At 44.7% G+C, this 25141-nt stretch overlaps 1 protein-coding gene across 1 annotated transcript in view; it reads left to right on the forward strand.

Annotated features, from left to right (window-relative positions):
* The window catches only part of LOC138505005 (embryonic protein UVS.2-like), an 867764-nt gene that overhangs the window by 404115 nt on the left and 438508 nt on the right, over positions 1-25141 (forward strand). The gene's annotated exons all lie outside the window — the stretch shown is intronic.

Raw genomic sequence — 25141 nt, forward strand, 5'->3', positions numbered from 1 at the left:
TGTGTAATGCTGCAATGTATCCTGTGAAGACATGCAAAGGGGGGGTGTGGTGTTTAATTCAAGATATGAGGCAGATTAACCAGACTGTAGAGACTGAGTTCCCTCTAGTTCCTAATCCTGCTACAATCTTATGTAATATCACTGTTAAGGCACAATATTTCACTGTGATTGCCTTGAAAAATGCATTTCTCTCAATACCATTGCATAAAGCCTCGCAAGATCTGACGTCATTTACGTTCAGACAAACTCATCTGAAAAGTACTCGCCTGCCCCAGGGGTACTGTGAGTCTTGATTTGGAAAGTGCTGTGTTGCAGTACGTAGATTATATATTGGTCTACAGAACCTCAGAGGAAGAGTGCAGACATGTCTCAGTTCAACTAAAGATTATTCTTGCAGACAAGGGATATAAACTAGGCAAGGAAAAATTACAGTATTGTCAAGAAGAGGTGTTGTATGCGGGAAGGAAAGTTACTCCTGAGAGGGTTGAGGCTATTTTGAAAACAGTAAAGCAACTCACGATTAAGCACATGCAGACATTTTTGGGACTATGTAACTATGTAAGAGCATGGGTCTTTGATTATAGCTCATACATAAGGCCCCGGTTGCAAGCTCTAAAGAAAGCACAGTCAACTCAGGAAAACATTGTCTGGACTGAGGAGATGGGAGAAGGGTTTGATGATTTGAAAAAGACAATTTGCACAGTGTGCTGTATCTGGACAGCACAGCACACTTGGGGAATAACAGAAGGTATCAGCATATGAAAGAAGTGGGAAGAAGAATGTCAACGGAGGAATGATTTGTATGTGCACTCCTTCCTTATAGCAGGGGGAAGTTTAAAATCTTCATAGCTATTGAAATAGACGTCCAGACAGCACATTGTCTTTCACACATAGGACTCTGTCATACAAGAGGTCAGTTCATGGGCCGAGATGTCTATCTCAAGTGGGCAACTGAATGGACAGATCCATATGAAGATGATTATATCCAAGACACGAAGACAAGAAACAGGGCAAATACCTAGAATCATGTGATCAGATACGAGAAACCTGGAGTGAAAAGAGAGGGAATCAGATGGGAGGTAAACAAAAGACTGGAAAGTCCATGAAAATCTGCAGAAGAAATTCATAGATGGAAGAACAGAGGCCAAATGCAAATTTGGGGATCTGTGCTATCTCCAGATGGATGGGAAGAAGGAGTGGTGATCTGCAGAGCCTGGGTGGTCATTGGTTGTTATCAACCAGGCATTGACATAGTGCAGAATGGCTGCAAGCCTCTATGGCCAAGACTTGCTAAGTTATTGGCCTGGGTCAGAGACAGAGGAGGACCCTTGCAGATAGTGACTTTGGAAAGTGCAAAGCTGTGCTTCAGAAATAATGGCAAAAGAAAAGTTGGAGAGAACCAGAACTGTGGTTGAATCTTTGATATACCTTGAGTGAAACTTGGGACAGCAGTAATCATGGATTAATATTGGGCTCGTGGATCCAGAGCGTATATGAAGCTACCCAAGAATTAGGGAGGACGATGCTCACTAGTGAATGTTCATGTTCCAGCATTGGTAATTCCTAAAAGTGATTTGAGCCTTGACAGTTTCCCAAAAGCAGATGCTCACCTGAGGAAGAAGAGATCTGTGGAGCTGAAAAATCAAATGAAGAGAGCAGGGGAGTTGCTAGGTCTGGAAAAGACCCGGGGCTAAGCTGATGTCGGAACTGTTGGGACTGGGGGCTAGCTAGTCTTTTGGCTGTAGCTCCTGAGATTCTATCCGGGGCTACAACCAAAAGATCAGGGGCGATAGCCCCCTTAGCCCCCCCCTAGCAACGCCCCTGGAAGAGAGATAATTACTTATCAGCCAAGTCAATATAAGCTTTTGATGCCATCCCTTATGAGCACAGACTGTTCAGTCAGACTTCATCAGTGTTCACGTTGATCTTCATGCCGAGAATCCAGGTTGGAGAAAATACCAAATGGCTGCAGATTACCAGATGGGAATTGCTACATACAATTAACACCACCATAAAGGGATTCAATGCTATCAGAGAAGAGATGAGAGCCCCCAACCCAGAAGTGCTCTACATATACAGCCAGCCACGCACATCAGACGCACACACCCGGAGGTCCTCCAGAAGTGCTGTTGGCTGAGTCATTGGACACGCTGCCCGCTATTCTTATTGATTGGATTCTACATTCTGTGCTATTGGACACTTCTAAAAAGGTGGACTTGATTTAAAACTGTTCATAGTTTGACCGTAGACAACCTCAAATCAACCTATATAGTCTTTAAATACAAATTTAGTATTTCTATTATAGATCCTCCCACTCTCCGCCTCAACCCGGAAGTGCTCTACATATACAGCCGGCCGTGCGCATTCAGAAGTGCTCCAGAAGTGCTGTTAGCAGGGAGTGGGCGTGAGGGCGATCTCTTGTCTTGTATGAAGAGAATGTTTTCTCTTAATAAAAGCTTGTATTGTCATTTCTATAGAGCTTTTAGTTCATTTATTTGGATCAGGAGCTGCAAGCCCTGCGAGCTGCGAGCTAAGCTCTCTCCCAAGGCCCGCAGAGCGAGAATGTTAAATTTGATTTTTAAAATGTTTTATGTTTTCGCTTATATATTGTCCAGTGTATGTTCTTGAATTTCATTGTATGTAGTTCTAATGTCTGATTGAATGCCATTTAGAGTACCCTCTGTACAAGTCTTGTAGTGTGTGTCATTATATATCAAACCGCTGTATCTTCCTGTAACAGCATGCAAGACCAGTATACAGCTAACTGCATTATCGATATTTAGAGGTGGAATTGCTCTTTTGCTAAGAGGTGTAGAGAGAGCAGGAAAGGAAAAAAGAAAATACAAAAATAAAAATAATTTTTAAAAAAAGAAGAAAAGAATGGGCTAAATGACTTATTCATATACTTTAAAGACAGCTATGCCATTGAAACACAAATTGTTTCAATTACCTGTGAACACAGTCGCTGTCTTAGAAGGTAGTAAAACTGAAGATATAAATTGTTCGGTCAAAAGCGTGCAAAAACAGAGATGTGCAAAATCACTAACAACCGATATTAGAAATTTCTGTATCTTCCCAAACGTTTTGGACGAAAGGGCACTATATTCAAAGTTAAAGGTGCTGGACAGCATGGATAATCCAGCTGCACGAGCCACCACTGAAACTAATGGTCTCCGGATAAATCTCAATGAAATATCTGATACCATGATGGCAGCAGCTCATTCCATGTTAGTTCAAAATCTGAAGCTACCAATTTTGCCTGATCTGTGTCCTATGATAATCGGGGAAAGAGGAACTACGATTATTGCCCAAGTCCATGCTAATGCACAACACACTATTGTTCTCAATTCCATGAATGACAATGAACTTATCATGGCCCCTATTTCTTTGTTTATTTAATTTATTTGTAAAGCGCTCCGGACCCAGGGGTATAGGGGCGCACAAGAATACGGTTACAGAGCACAAGTTAAACATATAATACAGTTATACAATTTACCACTACAGTATTTTATACATTTACATACTAAAGATTTAAATCTCACTAACAGATGTGAGCTGTTTCCCATGTGGCTTCTCAATCTCTCGACAGCGTGGATCAGAAACAAACTGATGCAGATGTAATACTGTTTCCTAATACACAATCCAATTCTCAATACCATGTGTAGGTTTACCCCCCGCCCTCCCCCATCCTCACCTTCTAAATTTATCACAATCACCTATTTTATATAGATCTTTGCCAGATACTTCGTCATGTTCATCAGCATCCTATGTATGCCCAACCCGAGGCAGACCGGTCAATCTGGATTGAGATACTGGAATATGTCTTGACAACACTGTGACTGCGATTAATATAGCCCTTTTAGCAGTAGCGAAACTATACGAGTCAATTGACAGTAAGTTAAATATTCAGACGGCATTATTAAATAGCCTTACTGAAAAAATAGATGAAAAGATTAACCACTCTCCTCCGAATGCATTTGCGCCTCAGTGTACAGGTAAAAAGTGTACTCCAGCAACAGTATATATGGATCATTCCCTGTCACAATCTGCTGTGCCTCTACTCTCTCCTTTGCAAGAAGTTGAGGTGGATACTAAAGCCACTTTAGCTGAACAGTTGAATCCTAGGATCGCCCAGGGAAATGCTGCCATACACATCTTCGGTTTGCAACCTGTAAAACCTGCATTTGAAATCTTTCAAGGAGGAAAAGAAAAAGGGCCTACAGTTGGCACCAAGATGCAATTTAAAAACCAAAAAACCTGACAGAAATCAAAGAAATCAGGATCTGGGAAATTCATCCAACTCTTAACAACCCCAAATAAACAGCAACTATACACAAATGGGAAAACTTGGAAAAATGTAAAGAAATCAAAGATATCACCTCCAAAAATAAACAGAATTGTAAATAAATTCTGGAACAAAATCCCAAGAGATAGTACAGTTGCAATCAAATGAGACTATAGAGCCCCTAGATGAACTAATCAAAGCAGCTGAACAAATGAATGCAGAGGTCGCGAACAAGCACATTACTGTAGGTGGTTCTGACAGTTTCCTAGAACCAATGGTGGGTAACCAAGAACGACCAAGAATGACCATATTTTCACGAGCGGCAAAATATGGCGAAATTCCTCACCCTGGAACAACGTAGGAATGAAATAGAAAAATCGCTGAATCAAGCCGTATGCTTCCAGCCCCCGGTTAATGGGTCTATGAACTTGTTTGCATAGAACATCCATAATGAGTCAAGGGACTCTCAGTAGCATGCCTCCTAGATCGGTTGCCTCATTGATGGAAAGGCAGACAACCAATCATAACTCAGTAAATATTAAAATATTATCAAAGACCCAAACAAATTGCCACTCATTAATATTGCAATGCATACCAGATCCAGTATTCACAGTCATTTATTTATAGAGTCAGAAAGGAATACACAGTAGTTGACTCTGCAGATCAGTAATAGCATGTAACAACTCACGAAGCCCTGCAAAAATCCTTTAAACTAGCTAGCTAGAATACGAGAGGGTGTAAACACCTGCTACTTGATAAAACAAATGCCTTCAAAGTTGTTGGACGTGATATTACTACAAGAGACATGGTTTTTAGAACCACCAGTATGAGAAGTTCATATTGTATCCCTTTTTCCAGCTATTAGAGAATCCCTTGGCAGGCCATCATCTGGTCTTTTAATAGCTGTGAAAGTGGGTAGAGGAATGGCTCTGGAATCATGGGCTTCGCCTAACCCCTTCACCCTGCTAGTCAAGATAAAATTTGAAACAGAGAACTTTGCAATTTTAATTTATATTGGAGCCACAGAGGCATAAAAAAGAACGTTTTCCTCTTGGGAGTTATCCAAATGCTTGACTTAATTAAGGAACCTAAATTTGCGTAGGTGATTATAGCAGGTGAATTAAATATTAAATGCTTGATCCCGAAAGATCTACACATCAAAGATCCTACAACACGATGGATATACTTGATGCAAGAGAGAAAATTTGTTGTGGTAAATGGTGCAGTAAAGCCTGACATTCTATCCAAACCAACGTGGAGACGTGGCAGATCGTCCTCTACTATTGATCTACACATCAAAGATCCTACAACACGATGGATATACTTGATGCAAGAGAGAAAATTTGTTGTGGTAAATGGTGCAGTAAAGCCTGACATTCTATCCAAACCAACGTGGAGACGTGGCAGATCGTCCTCTACTATTGATTAAATATTTGTCCAAAGAAAAAAGCTTAACAACAGAGCCAAAGTAACCATGACCTGCTAGCATTAACGTGTAAGCTAACTGCATCTAAGATCACACATGCCTATTGTAAACTACAAGTAATATTAATGGGGGTAGGAACAGATACAGATGGACAAATGAATCATTAGCATGCCTACATATGCATCTCAATTCTGAAGGGATGATACTTAACTTGAATATCGTGAAACGTGAAGTTATATATCTAGCAATCATTAATCTATTTAAATTATGTACACCTTTAACCCTGAAGCCATGCTGCAAACATAAATATCCCTTTAATCAAATTGTAAATGATAAGAAAGCCAGTTGCGAAAAGATATCAAAGTAATTGCTCATTTAGATGCACTCTTGGATTGAATCTTACTCGAAAGCTCAGGACAAAATATCGCAACTGGTGTAAGGCCCAAAGGCGCAACTGGTGTAAGGCCCAATGAGTGCAATTTACACAAAACGATGGGGAACATATGTTGAAAGCTTTAGAGTCCAAGAAATATGGGCAAATCTTCACATTGCTGATCAGTGCTGTTCATGATAACCAAACATCCTTTCAAATCAAGGTGGTACAAGAATCCTCTTGGATTGAGTACTATGAGCAGATTCATGGTCTAAGTTTGCACCAGAAGAAAGTTGAACTCACACTTTGGATATCTGAGGACTCAATTGTATTCGATAAAGAAGATATTTTGCTACTGATTGTGAGGTTGAGTGGTTCTAGAGCTCCAGGACCAAATGACCTTACAAATGTAATGCTAAAGGCACACCCGGAAACCTGGGCTCAAATTTTACTCAACCTTTTTAATTATATTGTACTAAAAAGACCAGATACCCCCAACCTCGAAGAAGTCTATAATAATCCCATAAGAAAGGAGCCAACACGTATTACATGGAACTCGCTTATGCTATGAAGGGATTTGACCCATGACATATTAAGCTAAGAATATTTTGAAACATTTGAAGAAATATGTTAGACTTTGCCCTGATTTGATAAAGGCAAACCAGCGAAACACGTGTCATCAGGAAGGGCATTATATGTGATGAGACAATTAAAACTTAGAAGTTAAAACAATTGCTGCAGATCTCCGGGAGTTTTTCCTTTTTTTGGTTTGACATGGTAGGATTTTTGGCCTTTCTCCACCTACTCCAGTGAGATACGACATAGTATATATACAGAACGCATATAAAAATATTCAATGTATTAAGTTGAAAGGGTATCTATGGAGTCACTGACAAGGCCAGCCTCCGGAAAAGACAAACATCAGTGAGTGACTACTATAATAATACCTATTTACAAAAAAACGAGACCCCAATTGCCCTCAAAACTATCATCTAATCGCGCTTTTAGATATCCCAGGAACAATCTTTACCCATCTTGTATTGAGATACTTTAAGCGCTGGGTGATCAAAAAGCAGTTCATGGATAATTTTCAGACAGGTTTTACGTCAGGTCTTAATACCTCGGTAAATCTAATGGCATTATCCTTAATCAACCACCAAAGTTTTCTCACAGGACAAGCTATCTATTTGGCCTTCATAGGTTTCAAAATTGCCTTTAACTCCATCTGTAGAAAATTATTATTTGAGATATTACAAGATGCAAATTGTCCAAATTACATGTTAGCTCTAATAACTCAATGTTATACTAATACTTCTGTTAAAATTAATTTAAATCAAGATGGTCTATTGTCTCAAGCAGTTAGTATGCATAGAGGTTTAAATTGGGGCTGTGTTTTAGCTGAACGACTTTTTATTTTTTTATATCAGTTATTGGCAAAGAGTTAAAAAATATAGTATCAGATACACCTGAAATAGATTTAGTTGAAATTTCTAAAACCCCCATAGGTTTAAAAAACCTATGATCTGCTCTTGAATCCTATGCAAAAAAAAACTCTTTATTTATGAATTTAGAAAAAAACAAAGTGATGATTATTAATCCAAATAAATTAAAGAAATAAAGAGCAGTTTTTAAATGGGTGATATATAACAGCCCTGTTGCCTCTGTTGACGAGTACCGCTATCTTGGTGTAAATATGACTAATAACCCGGTTGATCTTCCTTATCATTTTGTTTTGAAGAAATACATTCCAACGGCTGTTTACCAAGCCAGGTTAATACACCAAAAATATGGGAAATTTTCCTATAAACAGCTTATAACCTTTGACAGACATAAAATAGTTCTGATTGTAAGATATTGTGCTGAGACCAGAGTGTACTAAGGAGTGTTGTACTGAACAAGACTTGAACGAGCATTCTGGAAAACAGTGTTAATGCTGACAACTAGCCAACCAATGGCAATTGTAAGATATGAATTTGGGTCTGGTATAGAATATTATATCCTTATATCGGAAATGTGAAATGGAAACAGTATCAACATCTTTGTTAAGTGCCATAGCGAAATTAACACATTTTTCACTAGCTAGCTAATTGAAGCCGTGGATTCTTCATGCAACCCAATGCATGGAAAGGGAAGATTTTTCTATTGATCTACTGTTAAACAACCCTATGAAACCTAAACAAAAATGGTGGTGGTATGATTGGCAGCTGACTTGGGAAACATGCCAAACGTATAAAGGCTTCCATATAGCAACTCCTCATTCAAAACCATGCAACATGTCTGAGCTGTTTATGATGACATCTCCAGATCCTGAATATAGGAGCATGTTTTTAACATTAAGGCTGCATTTATGGCACACCAGAGACCTTTTAGGTTCAAGATCAAAAGCACCAGCTAAGGAAAGAGTATTTTGTCATTGTAAAAACGTGCTACAACCAGAAACATTGAAACACATTGTAATCTACAGCCCAGCTCTTATAATACTGAGAAAACGATACCTGAAAGAGTTATTTAATGATTACAGAATTTTAACACCTGCAATTATGTGGTCCAGGATTTTTAATGGCTATGTTGGGTATTTTGTGTAGATTTGGGGCCTGGCAGTATTTTCTGACCGCCAAAAATAATAATTTAGTAACAATCACTCCCTACATTCAGATTGGGCCATGTACAACAATAACACAGAGGATATGCATTATTTCAGCACACAGACCTATTTAGATGGTATGCGCGGTTGGTATGCGTGGTTGTTTGCGTGGTTGGTTGGTATGGTGGTGAGCATAATTCCATTGGTTTATTCGTGGCCCCAATATCCAGAACCCCTTGTTTTTGTTTAGATTGTTCTTGTGATCACTAGAGAGACCTCAGGCCTACATTTCAGAAATACCACATTTTCATTTTTAGTGTGCCACCATGGGCAATTTCTCGCTGTCTTATCTACGGCAGCGAGCGATCATGTGGTATTTTTCACTAACTTATATACGGTAGTGAACTATGTCCTGGGTCTCTATTTTTGGTGACTCATGTACCTTCATCAAAAGGCTATAACACACACAGTTAGTTATAATTGCTCATACTGAATGACATTGTGCACACAGCTGCAGCCAAATCTTAATTTTAGCTACCTTAAAAATGACAATTGCACTGTCTAAACATCTCCCCAAATCATCAGCACTGTATTTGTAAATATAAAACACACCACCCGTCTGCTTTCAGATATTTTTGTGTATTATAAAAGTTGCATTTAAACACGATCTCACTCTTTACAGAAATAAATGAAATAGCACAGTAACAGCATTATTTGTGATACACTGAGAAGAGAGTGGCGGAGAACAAGAATTCAATTTGCAACATTAAACACGTGGGTAAAGCACAGGAATCTCCTTTCCTACAGTGACTGAATATTTTCGCATGCTCAGCCCCCACACTTCAGTGAGATAATTACCAGGCTTATTCAGTATGTAACTTCTTTGGCTGGTCGCCTTCTGGAGGGGTTCACCCAGCAAGGACAAGCATCTGCTGTCACTCAAACTGGGACTTGTTGACTGGAAATCCCAGTCTCTGCAACCAAGTTGAATCTGCTTTAGGAATCAGGCATCCCCAGCTATCAACCCAGTCCTTCTTCGAGCTGTGTCAAGATGTATCTCTCCAGCTCCTTCCTCAAGATTATACAAGAAAACTCTGGTTACCTCCTACCAAAGGATCCTAACCAATAAAATTCTATCATGCCCTAACCACCCTCTGCACACAATGGCTTGGCTTATACAGTTGCAACTGTAACCAAACTGATGTCCTGCTTATTCAAGGTCTTTGCTTCCTGCAGTTACTGTGGACAGAACAGCAGAGCAAAAAGAAAAAAAAAACTGAATGTGCATTTAAATAATGACTTTCAGAGCCTGTTATTTTCCATTCATGTTGCACTGAAGAACACATTATTATTAGTGGGTTATGATCAGGTTAGTTGTTAATGAGGTTAGTTTATTAATTTTCAAATGTGTCTCTTGCAACATAGGCATTTCAGGTGAAAAATAGTGCGCATTTTGAATGTACAAATGTGTGCTTTTAACTGTGAAAAAAATGATTTGCTTTTTATATGTAAAAATTGTTTTTGACTGAATAACCTGCCCTCACTTATATGTCCATGTTACACTGGCAACACAGCTTGAAACAATTGCATCATAGCAATGCACCAAACCCATGCAGTGGTACTGCATAAAAAAAAAAGACATGCTACACATTGATCCAGTGCAGTAGTGCTATACTCTGTGTTGTAACACGCTAAATAACCTTACAGCACGCACATTTCTGTTACAGAAGCATTTTTAACATTTTTACAAGATCCAGCCATCGGCCGAGTAATTTCACAATTTAACCTTTAGAGGCAAAATGTAAAATGTTTTCTAATAATGAATTGACATGTTCTTGTTTATGTGATGACATGTTTTTTTAAAAGTTATTAATGTATTAATGTATAATGTGATTGATTTCTGTGATTTACCTTTGTGCACCAAAAACAAAATATGTTCAATGTTGTAATAATTGTGCAAATATTGAATTGTTGCATTTAGTAACCAAATCAATTAAATAAAAATAAGTATTGGGGAATTGTACTGCTGCTTCCCCACTGCACACCTGTTCTAATAATTTGACCATTCCGTATTAGCACTAGGGTGAATGCTTGCCCTGATGCTAATACCGTGCAATATTGCACTTCCATCAGTACTAAACATCTGTAATGAGGTCCATGATGTGCATGCATCCAATCTCAGTGCATGCATTCTTTCTTGCTGTTTTCTTTTCAGTGTGCATGTATCCAGTCATCTTGCCTTTGTCCTTCTGCTCACCATTCGTTCTTCTGCCTGCAAATCTAAGTGCAGGGACAAACATTAAAATAAAAACTACAGTGTTATATAACTTCTAGTAGTTTTGAAGACCAATTCAGCCTGTCTCATATTTCTAGTACTTCGCCTAAGTACTTCTCCCTCATCCCGGTCTGTCTCCTACTTCTTTTCAGATCTTTTCCTTTACCAGAAATCTTCCCAGTCCTCTCATTTGTCCCAGTCTTTCTCTAGTGTTCTCTGCAGTCCTTCCTCTTCATCCCAATTCCTCTCTTACTTGATGTTAGTCCTTATCCTTCATCCTCCCCTACTTCATCCTGTTCTTTATCCTTCATCCCTGTTCTTCTCCTTCATGCCAGTCAGTATCGTTTTCCCATTCATTTACCTTCTTCCCTTTTCTCCCAGTCCTTCTCCTTTGTATCAGCACTTCTCTGTCTGCCTGGTCGCAGTCCTTCATGCTAGTCCCTCTTCTTTTTCATGGCCCAATCCTTCTCCTTCACCCTTCTCCCTATTCCTTCTCTTCATCAAAGTCCCTTTCCTTAGTCTAAGCGCTACCCCTTTATCTAAGTAGGGGCCCATTGCCTCCCTTTTTTTCTGGCTTTCACCTTCTCCTTCCTCCCAGTCCTTTTTCAACTTTGTCTAAGTCCTTCTTCTCCTACTTTACCTTCATTCCAGTTCAACCCTGTTGTCTCAGTATTTCTACTTTGTGCCTGCCCTTCTACTCCTTCCCAGTTATTCATCTTTCATTTTGTCTGAGTCCATTTTTCCTTCATCGCAGCCTTCTCTTTCCTCTCAGCCACTCTTCTTGTTTTCCTTCATTTCAGTCCTTATCCTGCACCTGAGTTTTTCCTCTCATTTGTCTTCGTCCTTCTCCTTAATACCAGGCCTTCTCTTTCATACAAGTGTGTCTGCTACTCTTTTTGCTTCCCCAAAGTCCTATTGCTGTCATTTCCAAGTCGTTTTCTTCATCCTAGCAAGTCTCTCTTATTACAATCTTTCTTCTCCTTCATCCCAGTCCTCCTTACCCTTTGTCATTTCCCTTCATACGAGTGCTTCTTCTTCATCTCAGTCTGTCTCTACCATCCCAATCCTTCTCCTTCATTCCAGTACTTCACCTTCTCCTTCAGACAAGTTCTTCCCATTGTTCCCCACTCTTCTCCTTTGTACCAGTCATTATTCTTGACTACAGTTCATCTTCACCTTCATCCAAACCCTTTTCCTTCATCTCAGTCCTTCTTCTCTCCTCTCCCCCATCTTTCCCCTTTTCCATCATACTCCTTCTCCTTCATGCCACTCCTACTGTTTTCCCTAGTCATTTCCTTCTTTTTCATCCCATTCCTTCTAGTTCTTCGTCCCATTCTTTCTCCTTAATTCCAGACCTTCTCCTTCATCACAGTCCTTCTCCTTAGTCCTACTCCTTCTCCCTTGTGAAAGTCCTCCTCCTCCCCACAAATTCCCATTTTCCTTCAACACAGTTCTTCTCCTCAGTCCTTCTCCTTCACCTCAGTTCTTCTCCTTTGTCCTTGTCCTTCTCGTTCATCCTAGTCCTTCTCCTTCAACTCCGTTCTTCTCCTTTGTCCTAGTCCTTCCCTTTTGTCCTAGTCTTTTATCCAAGTCCCAGTCTTTCATCCTAGTCCTTCTTCTTATTTGTTTATTTATTGTTTGCTTGTTAGGCGCTTATACAGCAAACACATTCTGTTTCAAAGCATCCAGAGGGCAATATGGGGGGAACATGGGAATGAAGTACATTAACAAAACACAAATATAAATACAGTGAGGGAAGGAACAGACAAACCTACTATGCCTTGTGAGTATTCAGGACGTGCAAGTACAGCAAGGAACAGGGCAGTGGGGTAGGTGCTCCTGGGTGAGCCACAGATGAAGTTCAAGGTATGTAAGTGCTATATGGCCTGAAGTCACATTGGGTGGAGAAGTGCAAGTCTCCAGGGCGTAGGGTGTGCTGAGGCAAGTGCTGAAGGTAGGGAGTAGCTTGGAATATTGGGTGTGAGTGTTCAGGGGCCTAGATGATGCATAAGGGTCCAAGACACCAATCACAGCAACTGTGGGATTAGCAGAGGAGGGACAAGGTGAATGATGAGGAAGCTAGGAAAGTCTTAAGGTGCTTTTTGAATTTAAGAAGGTCTTGCCCAAGCCGTAGAGGGAGGGGGAAGCTGTTCCAAATGAGGGATCCAGCGGAGGAAAGTGATCCACCTCCTGCTCCCTGTTTAGTGAAACGCTGTACATACAAGGAGTTGGTGCCAGAGGACCGTAGAGGTTTAGGAGGAGACTATTTTATAAGAGAGAGTTGCAGATAGTGTGGTCCCCATCCCCAGACAGCCTTGTGGATGATGCAGAAGGATTTGAATTTGATCTGTGCAGCACCCAGGAGCTATTAGTGTTAGTGCTAGACCTCAGTCCTGGTCGTTCATGCTAGACCTTTATCTGAGAACTTCTAATTCATCCTTGTCCTTCTCCTTTGTCCTAATACTAGCCAGTCACTCAGGCGCATTCTCTCAATTAGTCTGATTCGCACCCCCCTTTCTGTATTGCTTCATCTAACTTTTCCCCTGTTTCTCTCTCTAACTCTCTGGATCTTTCGCTCTCTTTCTCTCTTGGTCTGTTTCTCTGTCTGTCTGTCTGTCTGTCTGTCTCTGTCTCTGTCTCTGTCTCTGTCTCTCTCTCTCTCTTTCATTTGCTCTCTTTCACTATATTTCCTGTTCTGCAACTGGAGAGTTTGGTGTTGGTCGGAGTGAAAATGGTGTGAGAAAAGGTGAAGAAACAATTAAAGGCTGCATCGAGAGCTTGTAAGCTGGCAGAATGCTGAACGAATACAACATTAGGACGTAGTCCATAAGATTGTAGTTCTGTTATGCTGAAACTGAACATTTGTGGCATAGAATATCTTAATAATCCGAATACACTGTTAAAAATGATTATTGGATGAATGCAAATACATTGAAGCAGAATGTGTCAAAGACATAGATGCTTATAGTGGAAAATAAAGGTGAAATGTGACGTTGGGAAATCTGGCAGAAGCAGCTAGGCCCTTGCCTTAAACCGATACCTTAAGTGCAGAATTCAGGGGTGCTTTTGGATCAGACACTGACAGCAGAGACATAATTCTTGCCATTTGTGAAGGCCGGGGGCCGAATCATGGAATAAATGTGCGCCGAAATTTGTGACACAAGCATGAAAAAGCAAGCGCACGCACACACGTGCGATTCATGGAAGGCCCTGCGCGTGTTTTCTCGGGGATGTGCGCCAAATCCATGGGTGGCGCACACGGGCGCACACGTCACTGCAACATCCCGAACGCTGTGCGTGACACGCACAGCAAAAGCACACAACGTTAGCGCACACACCAAAAAGGGGGCGGAACACGGGGCGGAACATGAAGAATGGGGAACAACATGTGAAAATAAGGGCATAACTGGGGAAGTACTGCTGGGAAGTACACAGAATTCCCACAAGCATAAAAACTACACATATTCATGGAATCGAATAGGGGAATCCCGCGCACACCAAAATACACGCACATGCCTAAACACGTCTGCCACACGAAGGCAGGCGGAAGTGTGAAAATGCGCGCAAACAACAAACACGTACATACAGCTACGCTGAATGTCCCATTTCTCGCAGCACTGATCATGGGACACCGCAGGAGGAGAATAGCCAGGCCCCACATTTTTTGCCCAGGACCAGCTTTTTTGGAATGCCTGATGACCAGGTCTATAGCAGGTATAGGTTTCCACCTCATATCATCCTATACCCGGTCCAGGAGTGGAAGTATGACCACACATCTCTCACCTTGTGCTCCCAAGCACTTAGCCCCTTGGAAAGGGTGCTCAGTGTACTGCATTTCTTGGCCACTGGGTCATTTCAGAGGACCACTGCCATAGTGTGGGGGTCTCACAGCCCACGCAGTCATGCTTCCTACACCAGGTGTTGGCAATCATGACTGCGCAACCCTCACCCCACAGGCACATATACATGCCCAGAACACCCTCATAAAGGCAGGCCATGGTCCAGTACTTTTACAGGGGGGCACGCTTCCCCAAAGTGCCCAGTGCCCTAGATTGCACCCATGTGGCCCTATATCCACCTAGGGCCACAGAGAATATCCACCACAACCGCAAGCACTGGCATACCATCAATGTGCAGGTAGTATGCAATGCACAGGGGATCGTCACCTTTGTCAATGCTAACTATCCTTGTTCCACCCATGACAGTTTCATATACAGAATGTCCGCCCTGAGTGGGACCTAGAAGCTGGGAAGCATGGTGACACATGGATCATTGTTGAGTACAAATGCCTGTGCACATGCATGCATGTCACACACAGACAAATACACATACCAAACTAATGACAATCATTATCACCTCCCCAGGGGACAGTGCCTACCCCCTGAGCACCCACATGATAACGCCAATATGGAACCCCACCACCCTACCCCAGGTAAGATACACGCAGCCCATATTGCAACCTGGGCCATAGTGGAGCGCACATTTGGAATGCTCAAGTCACACTTCTACTCCCTTGACTGCTCTGGTGGGCAGCTACTCCATGCACCCCCAGTAGTGTGCAGGATCATTGTGACAGCATGTGTCCTGCACAATGTTGCAACACAGCGGGGCATACCGGTGTACATGGTGGTGCCCCCACATCCCCAACCATATGCACAGGCGCTGCGCATGGGAGCGGAAAGGGCACATGGAGGCTGCCCAACTGAGGCGCCCCTCACATTTTGTGGCCTCCCAACCATGGCACAAATGTACTAGTACCAATGAGAGGTGCACACAACAATTGTCCTGGGCAACTTGGGTGAAGGGTGCAAGATACATGATTCAAAAAGCACCCCTATGCTCCTGCAAGGCTGCCTGTGGCCCTTTAGGAAAAATGATGGGTCACGCAATGCTCAGGCATCCCAAAAAAGCAAGAAAAAGAGATATGCGTCCCCTGTAGCCCAAGTGCATGTAAAAAAGCACACGCAGTACACTGAGGCAGCCAGGAACACAGAAAATGCATACGTGATCAACACCCAGGCTAGTATGACCAAAAAAAAGAGGTATGCGACAAACAGAGATACCCACAGTGGGAAAAATAGCGTGCGCGACTCACCATCTGCCTTGCGTGTAGAAGAAGAACACGTAGCCAACACCCACGCCAAAAGAAGAAGTACACACTGTAGCCGCTGTGAAGTAATCGCATGTCAACCCAACATCTGGAAAACACACGCACCGCTCTCCACAAAAGACACGTACAGATTGATGGAAACCCACATGGGACCTTTAACCCATCCAAGGGAAATGCCTGCACACACGTTACGTCACCTAGGCGCTTACGTGCTAAGTGCCTTTCCTCGGAATTCACGCAAACATGTTGTTTTTTACATGCCAAATTACTCTGTATCAAGCTGGCCATGTGACAACACACGGAAGACCACGCTCTTGCCCAGAAGGCTGAATTACCGCTCCCCAGAGCCCCGAGCACCCTCCCACAACCCATCTGCTGCTGCCTGCCTGCCTGCTGCCACTGTGCCCTGCCATTTGGCGCCTGCACATCAGCCATCTGCAGGGGTGCAGTTGCTGTGACCACCCCTGCTGGAACAGAAAACTCCTGACTGGTGTTCCATCACTCCACAGCCCAGCCACAGGACCCAGTTGCCCACCCACACCTGCCTCGGGGGTTGCCAAGTTGGGGCAAACACCATCAGAGACCACTGTCAACCCCCAGCCAGAGAGGCAGAGGGCTACCAGCTTCAGTGAAAAGGAAGTTGGTTTTCTGGTGGAGCAAGTTCTGGGGCATTATGATGCCCTCTTCACACCATCGCACGCCGACAAGGAAGGACGGAGGAGGATCTGGACGGACATAGTGGGTGCCATCAATGCGGAGGGGGTGGTACCCCGAGACATCAAACACATCCAGAAACACTGGGAGGACTAAAAATCCAGGACCGTCAAGAAGGCCCGGTGCCTCTTAGACGCTGCGGATGCAGTGGGGCACTGGGGCCAGTTTACCACCCAGCAGATGAGGGTCCTGGAGCACTTTCGCCCAGTGCTTCACCACCAGATCATCAGGATGCAGTCCTGTCTGGAGTCGAGCGGTAAGTGCCCATGCTTTCCTGTTTAAAACAGTGCATATTGCAGTGTGGTGGTAGTTAGCTACTTGGACGTATGTGTAACATGGGTCATGTATGGATGTGTGTGTGCAGGGACATGATAGTGCTGCATGTGAGTGCAGTCAGGCATGACCCACATGGATGGTGTATGTGTCAAAATACATCATATGTAGCAGCATGCCGATTGTACACGTGTATGCATGCCTGTGTCTGTACTTGTACATGTTTGGGGAATGAGAGATGGGTGCTGCTGTCATGGACACGCATGGTGTTCATGTCCGTGAGTCTGAGTAGTGTGTGAGTGACTGGTAAACAACATGGATGCATGACACATGTCTGAGATGTGTTTATCCACTGATACAGCCTAGTCTTCCTTGTATCCACTGTGTCTTGGGGTGTACAGGGCCAGATGCATGACCCTCCGGTGATATGTGTGCATGTGATCAGCTTGCCCCATGATGCATGTGAATTTCAGCCCACCATTGGATTTTTCAACGGTACCTTGGACATGGATGCAAATGTTTGTTGCATGTGCCATGCCTGTTCCTGCATGTGTGTTGCCTGCACTGACCCATGTGTTGTGGAGGGACATGATGGAAGTGACGTTTGACAGTGCCACTCATGTGCTATTGCTTTGTGTCTAGGGGACTAATGTTCTGCACCCTGATGCTTGTGTTCAATGTCTCCCTTTACACAGCGGCGAGTGAAGAAGAGGGTGGAGACGGCGCTGTGGAGGAGAGCAGCAGGGATGTCTCCACCGGCCGGTGACGCAAGGCCCAGTCACCCTCCCAGGACATTCCATCATCCGGGAGCGAGGGGATGGTGCCGCGTATGCCACTATGGCTGCAGCGGAAGGGGCGGGTGAGCCCCCACAGGGGCTTGCAATGGCAGAAGACAGTGCGGACCCATCCAGGTTGGTGGTGTGTATGGAGGAGGAGGAGGCCGCTACAAAGCCGCACATGAGGCCTGGTGGGGGTGGTACCACTGATGCAAGTGGTGCAGTGCAGGGGCAGCGGCAGGCGGCAGCACAGGTCGCCGTGTAGGGGCCTGTGCATGTTACTGTCCCTGACACTGTGACTGCATCACCATGCACCAGCAGGGATGCCCCATCTCAGGCCCGTCCGCAGGTAGTGGGGAGGTCCATGTCATCTGGCACTCCTCTACCTGCGGACGTGGGGACCCGTGACTGGATTGAGTCTGTCCTGATTGGTGTCGCGTTGTGCATGCATGACATTTGTGATGACGTGCGTGCTTCCTAGGGGGACCACACATGTCATCACGAAGAGCTGTGTGCCAACGTGGCCCAGTTGGGAGGGACCATGGTCGGGGTTTCCTCCATGTGTCGACCAGTCTTGCGGCCCTCTCCTCCTCTGTGCACACTATAGGCCAGTCATTCTCTGTGCCGTCTTCCGGCTCAGATGCCACCAGGGCCCCCAGTGGACCTGCCCCTACCAACGCAGCCAGCCTGGTTGAGATCCCATCCCTGTCACAGTCAGGAGTCAGAGGTCCAGCAGGGGTGGCCACCCCACCAACTGGACCCCAGTAGATGGAGTATGTGCCGGCATCATCGGGCAGGGCACGTGCACGACGGTGCTGGGGTATTCCATCAGCCTAGAAGCTGTCATGGTGGCAGAGGCAGTTGCGTCGGAGGCAGCAGCAGGCTCAGCATGGGAGGCATCATGGCTCGGGCCATCAACACCCCGGGGGAAGGCATTAGCCAAGAGGCAGGAGGACCCCGGACTGGGAGTGTCTTCCGTGTTGCAGCTGTTGGCCCGGCAAATAGATGTTGAGAGGCGGCAGGCGGAGAGGGCACGGTTCACTATGGTCAGGGCGGAAAACTCCATGCGCAGGGCATTGAGGCGGGCTGAGTGCCTCGAGGCAACTCGCAGGGAGTTGGAGGACGCCATGGATGCATCCCTGCAAGACCTCAAGGCCATTGAAGAGGCCCGCCTCTGGAACATCGACGTGATGTTCGATGATTCCCTTGCCCGGAACATCAAAAAGTGAGCCGTAGGACTTTACTCCACTTTATGTATATAGTTTTGTATTCATAGGACTTTTTTGTAGGTCTCCTTTTGGTTTGGGATCATGGACCATTTGGACTTGCATTGCATATAGTTCAAGACTTGTACATACTTTCTTTTTTTACAATTCCCATGGATCAATGGTTTTCTTTTTTATATTAATTAATTCATATTGACATTGGCGATGGACCACTTTTCTTTTTTCATGTCGTGGATGTTTGTTTTTCATTGGATTTTACTTTTTTTATGGAATTGCTTTCGTTATTTCTTAATTTGCAAGTTTGATTTTCATTATGTTATTTCAACATGTTTTTTAATACATTTCTTTTTACTTCATGATTGGTGTGTACTATCATTGGTTTGTGCATGTCTCAATGAACATTGCCTCAGTCATGTGTTGCCACTGTGTGGCTCTGTTTTGCATGTATGCATGGCCATGGTGGTTCTTTTAAGACTCTCATGACATTGGTAATTTGGGAGTGGGTGCAGTGGATGGTTGCATGCTTGTACTGGGGTCGAGGGGGGATTTGGGTTGGCATTAGGGCCATGGTTCTGTTTTGTTAGGACATGTTGTTTGGTGGGTCAAGTGTTGGGGCCTGCTGGCAGGTTCCCGTCAATGGGGGTGGGTGGCGGGGCAGGGGGACATGAATCGGGGCCTGCTGGCAGGTGCCCGTCAATGGTGGGTGGGGTGGGGGACATACCTGTACTGGGGGTGGGGTGGGGTACATGTGTCGGGGCTCCCAAGTGCATGGTGCCATGTGGCTTGCCTGCGGGGCATGTTATGGGGTGATGGCCTGCCTGCGGGGCATGGCCAAGGGTGTGGAGTGGTACGCTGTGGAGTGGGCTGCCTGTGGGGCATGGCCAGGGGTGTGGGGTGGTCCCCTGTGGTGTGGGCTGCCTGCGGGGCATGGCCAGGGGTGTAGGTTGGTCCCCTGTGGTGTGGGCTGCCTGTGGGACATGTCCAGGGGTGTGGGGTGGTCCCTTGTGGTGTGGACTGCCTGCGGGTCATGGCCAGGGGTGTGGGGTGGTCCCCTGTGGTGTGGGCTGCCTGTGGGGCATGCGGGGGCACACCCAGGAGGACATACACTGCCAAATCCCGTGTGAATCTCCCCCTGGGCCCCTCGAATACACGTACCCCGCTCGCGCCAGGCCAATCGCGTGTGAACCTCCCTGCACACCCTTCCGAATACACGTACCCCGCTCGCGCTAGTAAAATTGCGTGTGAAACTCTCCGCGCACCCCTAAGAATACACATACCCTGCTTGCGCCAGCGAAATCGCGTGTGAAACTCCCCACGCACCACCGGAATACACGTACCTGGCTCGCGCCAGGCCTATCGCGTGTAAAACTCCCTGCGCACCCCCAGAATACACGTACCATGCTTCTGCCATGCTAATTGCGTGTCAAAGTCCACATGCACCCCCGGAATATGCGCAGGCAGCTCATCCACCCTCCACATGGCCCGCAGGCAGCCCATCACCCCAGTCCATGCCCCACAGGCAGCCCATAACCCCAGTCCAGGCCCTGCAGGCAGCCCATCACCCCTGGGCATGCCCCCTCAGGCAGCCCATTACCCCATTCCATGCCCCGCAGGCAACCCGTCACCCCACTCCATGCCCCGCAGGCAGCCCATCCACCCTCCCCATGCCCAACAGGCAGCCCACACAACAGGGGGGACTTTTTCCACACATTTTACCTGGCACAGCGGTGTACGCATATTTAGTGGGGTGCACAGGGAGTTTTACACACTAGTGCCGGCGAGGTACGTGTATTCTGAGGGGTGCGTGGCGAGTTTTACACACGATTTTGCTGGCATGAGCGGGGTACGTGCATTCCAAGGGGTGCGTGGGGAGTTTTACATGTGATTTCGCTGCCGCGGGCGGTTTATGCATATTCCGAGCGGTATGTGGGGAGTTTTACATGCAATTTTGCTAGCACGAGTGGGGTACGCATATTCCGAGGGGTGCGCAGGGAGTTTTGCACATGATTCCGCTAGCGCCAGTGGGGTACGCATATTCGGAGGGGTGCGCGGGGTGTTTTACACGCGATTTCACTAGCGTGAGTGGGGTACACATATTCGAGGGGTGCGCAGGGAGTTTTACACATGATTTCGCTAGCGCGAGTGAGTTACGCGTATTCGGAGAGGTGCGCGGGGAGTTTTACATGCGATTTCTCTAACGCAAGCAGGGTCAAATAAACATAATAGGTGGAAGGAGATGTGTAATACATGTCATAAAGATATGGGACAATCGCCTAATTCACATGAAAATTGTAGCAGATCATTTCAAATTTCCGTAAATGCTAAAAATCCATTAGTTTCAAAGTTAAGTGTCAATACAATCCGCTACTGTAAGTTATTCTATCTCTGTTGTGCAATTTTGTAAATGCAGAGAAGCCTCCTGGCAGTGCACTATAAAATACACTCATAACATAAGACAACCACCTCCTGACCACCCACAGAGCCTTGTATACTGATCTGCACGTGGTATCTCTACAGAGTGTGCTCAGTTTGAAGGTTTAAGTTATGCCTGGAACGTAAAATCTGGTTTTAAGCATGAAACGTGCAGGCAGTGACTAGGTATAACATTTGCTTGAGTTGTCTTGGAAGTGAATTTCAAGGCATCAATGCTGCTCAAATATTTCTCAGCCGGAACCGGGAATGTGCCCTTCATGCTATTAGATCTCCTTAGATCAGTTCTAACTAACCTGTTGTTATACGCAGTGGCGGCTCATCCATAATGGGTGAGGGGGCATCGACCCACCAGGTCTTGGTCCCCTCTCACCCATTATGGAGGAGCCAGCCCAGTAAAATACATGTACTCCCTCAGCTGTTTTTTTTTCAGCTAAGGAAATGCCCTTAGCTGTGAAAGGGAAACTTTGTTTCCCTTTCCCGGTTACATTTCCCAGGCCGTGCAAGCGCAATGAGCCTTGCAAGACTGGGGCGTTTGCTTCCACAGCCTTGCATGGCTCATTTGAAATGGTAGCTGGGTAACTGCATGGCTGTATCTGCAAGGGGGCGCTCCCACACCTCATCACACATACATTCAGAGCAGGCTGGAGTGGGGCGTCTCCAGACCCACATTCAGGCCACTTGCACACATGTGCAGGAACCAGTTCATTTTTTAAACATTTAAATTATGTGTATGGATGCGTGCATTCTTGTGTTGTTAGGTGAATGTATGCTGATGTATGCTGGCGTGAATGAGAGAGTGATTTCTGTGTGTATATTGTGTAAATGTGTGTGTTTGTATGTTTGTTTATTTAGTATTAAAGTATGTGTATGGATGTGTGTATGCATGTGTGTTAGAATTCTTCCTCTTGGACTTGGCCCTGTAGTGTAGAAGAAGAATTCTTCCTGCTAATATATCACTTTGAATGTGCAAATAAACATACAAAGCAATCTATTGACTGGAAGATTGGATTCCCATCGAGACCTCGTGGCTGTAGAAAATAAAGAAGATTGATATGATTAGAACAACTGACAATGGGTACAGAAATTAATTTCTCTAGAGTTACTCCAAACTAACCTGACTAATGTTTAGAGACTTCACAACGGATAAAGGAAACCCAATAGATGTCCTGAAAGAAGGAAAAAAGAATGTGAGCCTATAACCCTGGGATCAAATGAAGAGTGACAATAAGCAACAAGAACCATATCTTGCTTATAATAATGGAGAAAGTTTACCAAGTGAGACCTTCTTCCTAGGTAGAGCGGAGGCTGTTCCGCGGTACTGCAGCGGCTCTCCCACGGTGCAGCGGCGGCTGTCCCACGGTGCAGCGGAGGCTGTCCCACAGCGCAGCGGCGGCTCTCCCACGGTGCAGCGGCGGCTGTCCCACGGTGCAGCGGAGGCTGTCCCACGGTGCAGCGGCAGCTGTCCCACGGTGTCCAATGGTTATGTTAGTCTCTAAAACGCGGAGGTGAGATAATGTCTTTAGCGAGTGCAAAACAACAGAAGGAAAACCAGAGAGTTGCCAAGTACCAACCGGGTCGTAAATCCAAGCGGGCAAGAACAGGAACAGAAGGAAAAAAGGCCAGACGTAATCGAGGGACAAAAGCAAGAGTTACCAAGAAGACCAAAGTTTTCAAAGCAGGCAAGGATGATCCAAAAGAGTAGTCGAGTCAGAAGGCCGGGTCAGGAACGTGTATTAAATCAGAACAAGAAAAAAGGCCAAAAACCGAACGCCAAAGAAAGCTCGATCAGAAGCACTGAACAACGTGGAGGCGTGGTTTAAATAGTCCAGGTCACCTGATCAATGCCGTGATCCCAAACGAACGTTGCGCTTCCTTAGCAACGTATCACGTAGTTTCCATGGCAACCTCCATTCACTGTGGCGAGTCGTGCTCCGATTCGAATGTTCTCTTACTGTATTAGCGGGACCAAACTTGCGTGAACCAACGCGCAGCGGTCCACGCATGACAATGTGTTATTAGAGTTCATGATGGGTGCTTGTGTGAATGAAAGAGTGCTTGCATTGCACATGTTGTCTAAATGTGTGCATTTGTTTGTTCATTTATTTATTTAGATATATGTATGGATGCGTGTATGTTTGTGTTTTGAGTGAGTGCATGATGGATGTTCTTGTGAATGAAAGAGTGCTTGAAGTGTGTAGGTGTTGTGGGCATGTTTTGTAACTGTGTGCGTTTGTATGTTTATTATTTAAATATGTGTATGGAGGCATGTATGCTTGTGTTATGAGTGAGTGTATGATGGGTGCTTGTGACTGTGAAATAGACAGCGAGTGCTTGCTGTGTGTATGCTGTGTAAGTGTGTGTGTGTGTGTGTGTGTTTGTGCTGGCCCAGCATCTTGCATGCACACATAATCACTTTCATTGTTTGTGGGTGTTTGCCACTGTGAGACCCAGGGGACAGGCATGGCATTTTTTTACTGAACAGATGTCTAGCAAAAAATACCATACCTGCCCCCCTGACCCGGCAGTGCCTTGCATACACACATAATCCATTTGATTGTGTGTGTGTTTGGCACTGTGTGGCCCAGGGGACAGGCATGGTATTATTTTTTACTGGACATCTATGATAGATGTCTAGTAAAAAATACCATACCTGCCCCTCTGGCCCTTCAGTGCCTTTGAGACACACATAATCACTTTGATTGAGCGTGTGTGATTTGTGTTGTGAGGCCCAGTGGACAGGCATGGTATTTTTTTACTGGACATCTATGAAAGATGTTTAGTAAAAGAAAATACCATCACCACCCCCTTGTCTCCAAGTGTCTGGCATATACATATAACCTCTTTTATTATGTGCATGTTTGAGGAGTTCGGGACCCAGGGGACAGGTGTTTCATTTTTTACTGGGCATCTAAGATAGATGGCCAGTAAAACTAAACATTCCTTACCCCAGTTTCCCCCGGTGCCTCGCAATCACACATAATGACATTAATCATTATTGTGATTATGTCTGACTGCAAGGCACTGGCACACCATGTAGCAGGCATGGCATTTTGTTTACTGCACATGGTTTATAAAGTAAGCATTATAAGTGTTATTATGTAGCTAGACTGGCATTCTAATGCAGTCAGTCTAGTCATTTCTTACTATAGTGTGGCATTTTGTATTGGACATCTTTGGTAATGCAAGCATGATGTTATTGACCAGCTATCTGACCGATAGCCGGTCAGATATCACAGCGAGTAGAGCGCTCGCTTTGATATCTGTGCAGAGCCTGCTGACACAGGTTTGAATCCCGGCAGGGTCAAACTCAGCCTTTCATCCTTCTGATGTCAATATATGAGCACCACACACCGTGGGTAATAATAAGCAGTGCTCAGATACCTGAGGGTTTATAGCACTATATACATGCTAAATTATTATTATTGTTATTATTATGAAGCGAGACTGGCATTTAATTTGGTACCAGTCTAGCCATTTATTACTGAGGCACAGCATTTTGGATTGGGCATCTTTGAGAAAGCAATGTAGCTCAACTAGCATTTTAATCCATCTAGTTTGGATATGTTTTCAAACTTTGGCATGCAATTTTAATGGTAAAGCAAGCTGGAGTATGTTCTTATTTGGGGATACTGCTGTATATTGGCAGAACAAACATGGACATGTTTT

Source organism: Ambystoma mexicanum, chromosome 11 (genome assembly GCF_040938575.1).
Source record: "Ambystoma mexicanum isolate Mex_15411 chromosome 11, UKY_AmexF1_1, whole genome shotgun sequence".
Classification (NCBI taxonomy): domain Eukaryota; kingdom Metazoa; phylum Chordata; class Amphibia; order Caudata; family Ambystomatidae; genus Ambystoma; species Ambystoma mexicanum.